Here is an 11,489-nt window from a genome sequence, read left to right as displayed (position 1 = left end):
AATAAACGAATTAAAACACGAGATATGGAAAGCGAAATCCTAGAAATAATCCACTATATCCTATAATAGAAATGTTTCCTTCCTTTTTTGTCTTTCTCGATTCCAATGTACTTGCACATTTGCAAACAAAAATAAACATTCATGGGATTAGGTTGGATGGAGAAAAAATAAAGAAACAAAATTATAGAATAATTGCAAGGCAAAATTATAGAACAAAAATCACATAAAAGGCACATGATAACTTATCTCTGAAGCCTAGTATAAGGAGAAAGAGTTAGTTTTATTTTAGCATGTGTAACAAGGAGCTACACAAGAATATAACTTGTGTGACTAGAAGTTAAACATGCATCCATCTAATGTAAGGAGAAGTTACACATGCATATAAAATGTGTAAGGAGAAGTTACACATGCAACTGAGTTGTGTAACTGAGAGTTACACATGCGTATATCACAAAAACTAAATCAAAAAAATTGATTTAAAATCAAAAAACAAGTAAGATCTAGACTATGCCATTCGTAACAAGAACAATATGTTAAAGAAGTAAAAGTAATGGTCAAAGACTCTAAACATTTAAACTAAAGGAAAATTGGTGGAATGCTTCAGTTAGAAACTTGTTCAGGCTATATGCAAACTTAAGTGGGAAGTATTACAGTAGAATGTTTCAGTTAGCAACTAGTTCAAGCACCAAATGTTAATAACACCAATGTTGCTCAACCATAAGCTAATCATCAATTAGATCCAAGAATGCACCAAATGTTATGTCTAACTTGCATCATGTTCCTGCAGCTTGCCTTGTAGGGTAAGTAAGAGTAAGGCAAGTATCCGAAAACCCTGCAAGCTCTCCATACCTTCAAAATATGGTAACCATGACAGTCAAAAAGCTGCAATCAGCAAAAAATCCAGGATTAATATCATAGTTCATAAAAAAAAAAGTAGACATGCATATTAAATAGTATTTAAATTCATGACTTTGGAGATACATAATAAGTAACATTATTATTTTCTATTTCCATGTAAATTTTGACAAAAATTACCCAAAATCCTTGCTAAGGTTGTGTACAACACAACAACTGCAGCCTTTCCTCCTTTATATCCTTTGAAGTCCATCCTTAACACGTACACTTTATATCGTCAACATGTGTATCTATAAGTTACACATATAATTAGCATGTGTAACTAGTACCTACACATCTATTTAGCTTGTGTACCTAGAAGTTACACATCTAATTAGCATGTGTAACTAATAGTTACACATCCAAAAAAATGTCAGTTAAGGATACAAACCTGAAACACAGATACTGAAAGATGAAAGTCAAGTTACCATATCACTTACAAAACCCCAAGAGGAGATAAGTATATTGTACCAACAGATGGATCGTGTCAAAGCCATAATAATTGTTCAACGAATCAGCAGTACTAGTACCAACACTACTTACAATTTTCTTGATGAAGCTGTCGACTTTGCAACTACCTTGTCATCTTTGCAACTACCTTCCAGCAAATGGATTGTGTTAAAGCCATGGTTGCAGTTAACGTAGAAAGATGAGGTCAATTCATGAACTATCACATCCTTGACAAGGTGGTTAACCAATAAAAACTTCAAACAGATGTAAACGGGAAAATGATTTAAGTGAACAAACTATTCCAGACCTATATCCTCACCTACATTCCCAGGGAAGATGATTGAGAGCAGTAAGGAAGACAAAAGAAAAATATTAGGTTTTGTACCTAAGTGATTGGCATTAAAATCAATATAAGTGAAGGTAGATCTTCAAGTCCAGACTCTTTTTGCTCATAAGAAACTCCATTTCTTCTCATCCTTGACCTAAAACTCGCATATCTCTAGTTTTTCTTACTGCCAATACCAAATTCCAAAGTTCAGACTACTTCAGTTCAAGTTCAGCTTACCTGCAATGAGGAAACAAATTGCATGTCAACAAAAGAGATGTTACTTAGATCTCAAAAGTTGAAGCACTTAACTATGTTACTTAGATACTCAAAATTGAATACTTTTAATCCATATAAATATCAAATATAATAGCATATTCACAACATTATCAATACATCCACTCGCCAACAACATCTGTGGATGCAATTTCGGCACCATTAGTGTGTCAACAATCTTCTTCACTTGGTTCTCACTTCCATTCTAAAATTCCACAATTACTCAATTATGAATTCCACCTCCTACTCCTCATTTGAACATTCAGCGCCAACTCCAATTCCAGGGAGACCATCCTACAAAAATACCACAAAAATAAGCAGTCAACTTTATTGAGTTATTGGCAACCTTAAGAGTAACAAAAAACAATAAGATTTTATGATATTAAAAAGAAAAACACACACAATAATGGATAACAATTTTACATGCACTTGACTAGTCTAAATAGGAGTTACACATGTATATGACTAGTGTAACTGGGAGTTACAGATGCATCTGAATAGTGTAACAGAGAGCTACACATGCAATTCAGATGTGTAGACGCAAATTACACATGCAATTTGGATGTGTAGACGAAAGTTACACATGTTGTGCATAATCAACAAAATGAGAAAATTAAAGCACAATGAACAACTCTCTAGCTTCAGTACCACTACCAGCATCACCACCTACTCCAACTTTCACCATCACAAGCTATGAACTGAAAATTCAAGTACAATGAACAACTATCAATTAGATATACATTTCATATCATAGATCATTCATATGCATTTGTTATTTACTTTCAAATAAGTAAAACATTTTCCATTTAAAACACGGATGATTAAATAAGAACGAAAATGCAAAGCTGGTGAAAGTTAAATCAACTAGACGGGTAATACTAATGAAAGTATATTGAGTTCAAATATGAATTTGTATTTCCAATCAGAATTATAGATTCACAGATAAATCAAATATCACTCAAGAACCCCATTAAAAAAATTGTTAAATCTTTTCATAATTTTCATCTCAAAAGATAGATTAAGATGAGATACTAATAGATCTAAACTCCAATCATGATTTGAATAAGGTTTTCGAGATGAAATCGAATTAAATAGGTTTTTGAAATCAAAAATTCCATAGATATGATGAAATTTACATGATAGTAATAGATTAACTTATATGTTGGATCATTTATGTGGATTGAATCTTCGTTCTGATGAGATAAAACTTATCTTTCAAATAGTTTCTGATGATGAATCTTCAGATTCAAATGCTGATGACGATTTTCTTCGTATCTTCTAATCGATTTAGAGCAAGCTTTCGCGGATACAGTTGTTGCATTCTGCTCCGATCTGAATAGAGTGAATTAAAACAAACATCAAATCCTAATCAAACTAATAAAACAAATCAAAGAACGACGAAAACCTAACATGCAGTAGCTTTCTATCAAGTTAATACCTAGATTCAACTGTTGTTGGAGTAGAAGATCTAATAGGAGAAGATGAAAATGAATCTGAGAAAAACCCTAGAATTTTTTTCTCTGCAACCAAGAGAGAGATGAGAGAGAAAGAAAATTGAGAAATGAAGTATCTTCTGATATTCCTTTGGTATATATTCAAAAGGGTAATGTCGTCATTATTAAAATTTGCAATACTTAATTATGGGCCAGATCTGAAGAAAAATTGATATTGGGCCTACTAATAGCATTTTCAAAGTATGGAGTTGACAATGAAATATCCATTTTGTGGGGTATTAGAGCATAGCTCGGTTGAACCCACCAAGCGTTGGTATGTCAAGTTTGGTTGTCATATTTTAGTGAGCCAAAACTCATTTTAAGAGTCGCTTGATTATGTACTAGAGTCAAATTCATATAGCTTAGCTTGAAAGTATTAGGATATGAGACATTACAAGTATTGCAAAGACTTGAAGAAGTGAATAAGTAAGGAGCTACACCGACAACATCATCCTTCCACTTGAGGTTAGTGATATTTGACTTGACCTGTTTCATTCCCTAACGTATCTTTCAAGTCGTGCATATTGAAAACAAAACTGCGAAGCATGAATGATTATACTCTAGTTAGACATAGTATTAAGGAACACAATACGAGGTTTATTGGTTAACCATTAAACTTTGTAGATAAAACATCAACATAATCGTTTGAATGCTATTGTGATTATATATGGTTATAAGATGAAGATTTCATCCTAGGAAACAATGTTTTACATTTGTTTGAAGGAAGTAAATTCATGAACTTGTTTTGTGAATCGAAAGAGAAATCTCCAGGCATTATTGTTATTCATTGCATATCTTTTGAACTACCAATATGTGTGATTAGTAAAACCGCTCATGACTTGTTTATGTTCTTGGTAAAACTATTCACAAAGGCCTGACTTTTGTATTGGTATGACTTTTATTAGTGAAACAGATCTTAAGGAATCACCTGAGATGGTATGATCGATTTAGTGTTATTGGTATGACCGACTCTGGGTAAAGGGGAACCGATCCTACTAAGAGGTGCAACCTATCACAAAGGGGGATCGATCCTTGTATGAGGTGCAACAAGTTTTTAACAGAAAGGGGAACCGATCCTATGGACATGTGCAATAAGTACAAGTTAGATACCATATATATGTGGGGAACCGATCCTAGTACCTAGTCAACCGAATTTTGGTAACTAGCATGACTATGAAAAGTACTCACATGGAGGTAGAACCAAAACTTGTTTTGGTAGAACCGTGAAACCCATGTTTGGTGATTGAGTGTTCTTGATCAATCACGTAGTTCTTGAAAGTCAGATGAACCAATTTTAAACTTGTTTGGAAGTGTGGAAAATCGGTTTCAAGATTGTAAGTATGAAAGAGGACTTACAAAGTAAAGATGTCGACATACTTTGAACATGTCCAATAATGCTTATCTTTAATTGTTCAAAGATATTCCTTAATAGCTAAAGGAAGAAAATCCTGGATCGAATAAAATAAATTGAGAATCTTTTATTTAAGGTTTTTAATTTTCTTTTTGGAAAATTAAAATTAGTAATGTGCATTTTCTAGTTAGAGATTTTCTAAGAGATTTTTGGTCATTATTTGGACAAAGCATTTCCAGGAATTATGGAAACCGAATTTGGAATATATTGCATATCATGAGAATATTTTCGGTTTTGGAAATTCCTTGGTGTCCAAACTTCCTTGGTCTATAGATATAAAAGTTTGCATTTCGAGCAAACTAATCCTTAGAGACAGCAAAAACTATCTCAGTTGTGCTGCCACTGGTGAAGCCGCCTATTCGGAGAGGAGAGTAACCTAATTAGGCGAAATCTCTTACGACCGCTCAGTTTAAAGACTTCTTTGGGATTGAGAAGCTCTATTAGTACCGTTGGTGGGAAACTAGATAATTGCGGTTTATCTTTTGTTTTCGATTGATTTGATTGACTAACCGTGGTTGAACTTTGACTGCACCTAGTTTGTTTATGCTTGAGAATCTTCTCTTCTGATATAAGATTCACTCAAACTAGATCGAAGTTTCGAGGGGGATTTTTAGACTGTTTTTATATCTAAAGATGTCTTGTGATAATCCATTGTTAACAAACTCCGTTCTTTGCGTGATTGATGACAAAAGATTCAAGTTAATTGTGTGCATGTGTTTATTGAAGATCTAAGAAGATTTGAAGACAAAGAAGACTTTGAAGATCTCTGATTTGGGTTCATAATCTTTGGTGTGCACAATACTTGTTTCGGTAAAAGAGGATCCAACTATAATCGGTTTATCCTTGTGGTAGATTAGATTGATTAGTTATGTAGATCGGCATCAATACAATTCTTTGTGATTAAAAGTATTGATTGCAAAATCTTAACAATTACTTTGGTAGTTAATGATAAGATAGATCTAAGAACCTGACAAAGGAGTTTATAGAGATAAATAGAAGAGCCTTTTGTCGAACTCACATCACTTGGTTGAAAAGAGTTGATACCAAACATATTTGTTGTTCCTTTACTGTATGGAATACGAACCAAAGGAATTATTCCAAGTACGTGACTTATTACAGGTCGGGGGCATGGGAATAAAGACAGAACTAGGTGAACTATAGGTTTAGTTGCTTGGTCTCAACTATATGAAGTTGGTTTGATTTTGTATAGCGGCTTAATCCTGAGAGTATTCAATTCTGGACAAGGTCCCGCGGTTTTTCTGCATTTGCGGTTTCCTCGTTAGCAAAATCTTGTTGTGACATTTACTTTTATTTTCCGCAATTATAATTGTTGTTATTATAATTTAAAGTAAATTACACAAACGTTAATTCCCATTTACTTGATAAGTAATCCTATTGTGTTTGGTTAAGTCCTAACCTTTTATCAAGTAAACATACTTTGTTGTTGTATTGTCTCGATTTCGTATCCATAGACGATCACACGAAGTGTGAACCGATTTGTTGTGTTGTCTCGACTCAGTCCATAGACAATCACTTTCGGAGAACGGAATTATATGTGGAAAAGTTTTAGTTTGAGGTATATTTGGGGTACCCTCGTCTTTTCAATTGGTATCAGAGCAGGCAAACACGAAGAGATCTTACAATCTGTGTTTGGTGTGATCCAACTTATAATAATGAATCTAATGAGTGATTCAATTAACGTACCACCAAGATTTAATGGGACAAACTACCCATTATGGGAATCAGCTATGAAAGCTTTTCTTCAATCCCGAGATTTTAATATGTGGTTATTAATCAAAGACGGATACCAACGACGATGGATTATTCAGAGTCAGAGTTTAAACGCTTAGCGTTTTATACTCTTGAAGAAAGAGTTCTTGCAAAGCAGAATTATGATGGTTTGAATGCCATCATACACGCAGTTAGTCATGATCTTCTACATCATGTGCTGACCTGTAGAACTTCTAAATAAGCATGGGATATTCTTGAGAGCGTATTCGAGGGAGATAAATCTGAAAAACAAACTAGACTTCTTTCCCTTTCATCTGAATGGGAACATCTCAAAATGGATGATAACGATACTTTCGAGGAGTTTAACTCTAAACTTTCTGAGATTGTCAATACATCTTTCTTTCTTGGAAAGGTTATACCTGAAAAGGAAATAGTATGCAAAATTGTCAGATCGTTACCATCCAGATACGAGTCTAAGAAACATGTTGTGTTAGAAGGAAATGATCTTTCTATACTTTCCCATATCTCTCTTATAGGAAAGTCGAAGGTCTTTGATAGAGAAATTTTGTTGAAGAATCAAACTGAGAAACGTTGCCAAGAGGACAAGGTACCTGTTGAAAAAGAGCTTGACTCAACTATTGTGCTCCTAGCGCAATGAATTATATAACTTTTATCTATTGATAAAAGTATTTCTGATACATTATCATTTTGCCATAAAAAGGGTAATGATGAAGTACAATGCTTCAAGTGCCGCAGATTCGGACGTATGGAAAAACATTGTCCCAGCAGAAGAACTCAGAAGTGCAATAAGGGGTATGTTTCCACTCTTGATGATATTCCAGAGGAAGAATCAAATGAAGAAATATCTAATTTTAATGCACTTCTTGCCAACTCTAACCGTGATGAATCCGGTGAGTCTAATCAACTCATAGAAAGACTTGAGTTGGAAATTAAGGAAAATAAAAGGTTAAGTCTGATACTTGAAAACCTTTTGAAATTCGTTTCAGATAAAACCCTTAGGGTAAAATCTGAACAAGAAAAGATGGGTGAAAAACTAAGAAAATCATAAACTAGTTTTTCTGATAACATGATAGGTTCTTCATGTGGAAGAAATAATCGCACTGCAATCTTCCTTGGAAATAAACTTATCAAAGCACTTCTTAAGGGGATAAAGAAGATTGGTAAGTTTATAAGATCTCAAAAGGAAATTGTAAACTCTTGCAATTACAAGAGAAAGAAAGAACAAAAGGAAACACAATGTATTGTGTTTATAAGTCATCCTAAGGATGTCTTTGTTAACTATGATGAGAATGACTCTGAACTCAAGACACACTGATTGTGTTGAAATATGCATCCTCACTTGTTGCCCAAAAATTCTGATTGTGAGGAAGCATAAATATGGGCAAGTTGTTCATGTCTGTTTCTTTAGTGAAAAATAATGGATATCTTTTATTTTTGGGAAAAATAGTTTCGGTTTCCATAAACCAAATTATTACGTGATTTTCTCCCATCTTATATATCTTCTTCCTGCCCGAAAGAATACTATTTTATTTCAATGGAGAAATCGGTAAAAGAAGGATCACCTCTTGATGATTTAGCACTCTGTGCATCAGTTATGACTGAAACTCATGATATCTCTCTTCATGATAACTCTCAAGATTCTCTAAGGAAACAGATTCTTACTGTTAAAGGATGCATTAGATATCATGAGCTGGTGATAAAGGATACAAAAGAAGTACTAGCTAATCTTTATTCTCAACTGTTTGAGATGAACAAATATCTACTGAAAAAGGAAGTGCTCAGAAGAATTTGAATCCAGTTTTTGAAAGAAATCTTCACAAGAACTGAGAAGAGAATGATAGACTCCAATTTTTGATTTCTCTCAATGATTGTATTAGGTCTATTATGAATAAAACTATCTTATTATGAATAAAATTATTTGATTTATAATTTTTCTTGTGATAGTTTTTGATTTACATAGGTTGTGGTTGAATGCTTTATGTTATTGATATTTATGTTTATGGGATGTTTGATTTCGGTTTTACTACCCTGATATTCGATCTCATAATATTGTGAACCCTTATGGTTTGGGTGACTTTTTGGTTTAGCAGGATTAAGTTCTAGCCCATGTTGGTAGGCATTATCAAAGGATCATGAGGGGTTCTGATAGAAACAATATGTGAAAAGTCATAATATGTTGAATCATTTGGTTTAGCATAAAAGCATACGTGTTTCGGGGTTTTCAACTTTTGCTTGCAATAGTTAAAAACCGGTTTTCAACCTTTCTCTGGTAAAGTTTGGTTGTTGTTATTCTTTTTTTTTGCACAAGGATGACAACATAATGATGTTTCGATATCAAATCTCCCTGGAAGAAGATGCAAACATATTGGAGAAGAGGATGCGAAATTTGAGGTAACGAGTTTGTTAGTTAATCGCTTTCCCGTTTAAGAAAAGCCTGATTTTATTTCATATATTTATTGCTTTTGCTTAACAAAATTTCGGTACAATTGATGTTTTATTCCATTATTGTGTATGGATGTGTGTCTGATTCAATTGGTTTCGGTTAAGAAAAACTATTGTTATCTTGCTTTATTGTTTGGTATGAATCATTTAGGCTTACAAAATTTCGGTGCAATTGCGGTGTTCTAAAGTCTATGTTGTTTCAATTGCTTCCGGTTGAGGTAAATAATTATGCAAGTTGATTTATTTGGTTTGTATGAATTGTTTATGACTTAACGAAAAAAAATGTTTATGGGATGAATTGTTTATTCCAATTTGATTCCGGATAAGAGAAACTAAGTTAATTCTGATCTTAGTTGGACTTATCAAAGAGGAGGTTTCGGTTATTCAAGTCTAATCGAATGCCTTAACAAGAAATGCTAGTTAACTAACCTAGTACTTGTCTTGTTTAAAATTTAAAGGTCTAAGTTATATGGATAATTAGAACCTGATGAGAAAAATAGAGTTATCTTTATTTTGGTCTTATCGGACAAGCGATTATATTTGTACAATTGGTTTAGCGAAGGAACTAAGGTGCTTAGTCGATTTTTTTTTGTTTGTTAAACTATTAGGGAAAATTGCTTCGGGCAATTGTTTTCTTGGTAACATATCAAAATAAAATTACTTTGTAGTTTCGGTTTTGATATTGGTTATCAAAAATGGTGTGTGGAACCCTCGTGCTTAACTCTATAGGATGTAAGTCTATTGAGATTTGTAAGATCCTTTCGGTTTGTCCTTTATTTTGTCGTTTCTTTGTCATCTTGTGACAAAAAGGGGGAGAAATATATGGAGTAAACAAGTATTACTGGTATTGATTTATATTGATTGGTATCGCTAAGGGAAAGGACATTGGTGCTTAAACGTTTATCTAACGAAAGAGTAAAAGCATAGACTAAGGGGGAGTAGCATATCATATGATGCTTGTAGTTATATGGACTACAAAGGAATAACAAAGTCGTGCGGATTGAAAATCTACCTATCTTACCTTTAGGGGGAGTATTAGCTTTGTTATTATAATGTCAACAACGGCATTTATAGATTGAATGTATAAAGGTTTTTGTGCTGTTGAATTCGCGAATCAAGCGTATGTATAATGAATTCTTGTAATTAGTTTATCCATATGATGTAAGAGTTTTGTCACTAAAATTGACAAAGGGGGAGATTGTTATAGCATAACTCGGTTGAACCCACCAAGCGTTGGTATGTCAAGTTTGGTTGTCATATTTTAATGAGCCAAAACTCATTCTGAGAGTCGCTTGATTATGTACTAGAGTCAACTTCGTATAGGTTGGCTTGAAAGTATTATGATGTGAGACATTACAAGTATTGCGAAGACTTGAAGAAGTGAAGAAGTAAGGAGCTACAACGACAACATCATCCTTCTACTTGAGGTTAGTGATATTTGACTTAAACTGTTTCATTCCCTAACGTATCTTTAAAGTCTTGCATATTGAAAACAAAACTGCGAAGCATGAATGATTATACTCTAGTTAGACATAGTATTAAGGAATACAATACGAGGTTTATTGCTTAACCATTAAACTTTGTAGATAAGACATCAAAATAATCGTTTGAATGCTATTGTGATTATATGTGGGCATAAGGTGAAGATTTCATCCTAGGAAACAATGCTTTACAAGGAAGTAAATTCATGAACTTGTTTTGTGAATCGAAAGAGAAATCGCCAGGCATTATTGGTATTGTTATTCATTGCATATCCTTCGAACTACCAACACGTGTGATTAGTATAACCGCTCATGACTTGTTTATGTTCTTGGTAAAACTATTCACAAAGGCATGACTTTTGTATTGGTATGACTTTTATTAGTGAAACCGATCTTAAGTAATCACCTAAGATGGTATGATCGACTTAGTGTTATTGGTATGACCGACTCTGGGTAAAGGGGAACTGATGCTAGTAAGAGTTGCAGCCTATCACAAAGGGGAATCGATCCTTGTATGAGTTGCAACAAGTTTTTAACAGAAAGGGGAACCGATCCTATGGACATGTGCAACACATTTTTAGGCAAAGGGGAACCGATCTTATGGACATGTGCAGCAAGTACAGGTTAAATACCATATATATGTGGGAAACCGATCCTAGTACCTAGTCAACCGAATTTTGGTAACTAGCGTGACTATGCAAAGTACTCACATGGAGGTGGAACCGAAACTTGTTTTGGTAGAACCGTGAAACCCATGTTTGGTGATTGAGTGTTCTTGATCAATCACGTAGTTCTTGAAAGTCAAATGAACCAATTCTAAACTTGTTTGGAAGTGTGGAAAATCGGTTTCAAGATTGTAAGTATGAAAGAGAACTTAAAAATTAAAGATGTCGACATACTTTGAACATGTGCGGTAACGCTTATCTTTAATTGTTCAAAGATATTCCTTAATAGCTAAAGGAAGA

The sequence above is a fragment of the Papaver somniferum genome, chromosome 3 (genome assembly GCF_003573695.1).
Source record: "Papaver somniferum cultivar HN1 chromosome 3, ASM357369v1, whole genome shotgun sequence".
Taxonomy (NCBI): Eukaryota; Viridiplantae; Streptophyta; class Magnoliopsida; order Ranunculales; family Papaveraceae; genus Papaver; species Papaver somniferum.
The sequence above is the reverse complement of the archived record's forward strand: the minus strand, read 5'-3'. Positions refer to the sequence as shown.